The following is a 542-nucleotide window of genomic DNA, read 5'->3' as shown; positions in this document are numbered from 1 at the left end:
ACGATTCGCCCCCCTGACTGGTGGGACCCAGAAGCTACACCTTCGCACGCAAGGAAGTGCGTCCGGGCAAAAAAACGATTCGCCCCCTGACTGCTGGGACCCAGTAGCTACACCTTCGCACGCAAGGAAGTGCGTCCGGGCAAAAAATCACGATTCGCCCCCTGACTGCTAGGACCCAGCAGCTACACCTTCGCACGCAAGGAAGTGTGTCCGGGCAAAAAAAGCGATTTGCCCCCCTGACTGCTGGGACCCACCAGCTACATCTTCGTAGTCAAGGAAGTGCCTGACAGTCAGGACCCACCTGGTCGAACCGTACGTAGCGTTGTCATCCTGGTCGCGAACGTGTACGTACATACTGGTCGATGTAGAGGCGCGCACGTGTCGTAGTAGAGGCGTGCACGTGTCGTAGTAGAGGCGCGCACGTAGCATGTACACGTACGTACCGCGGCCAGGGTGCAAGAAAGAAAATACGGTCACGTATGTGTACATATGGGCGGGGTCTCGAACGCCTAGTCGCGCATACCGCAAAACGGAGGAAATGG

The sequence above is a fragment of the Triticum dicoccoides genome, chromosome 6B (genome assembly GCF_002162155.2).
Source record: "Triticum dicoccoides isolate Atlit2015 ecotype Zavitan chromosome 6B, WEW_v2.0, whole genome shotgun sequence".
NCBI lineage: Eukaryota > Viridiplantae > Streptophyta > Magnoliopsida > Poales > Poaceae > Triticum > Triticum dicoccoides.
Note: the sequence above shows the minus strand (reverse complement) of the source record.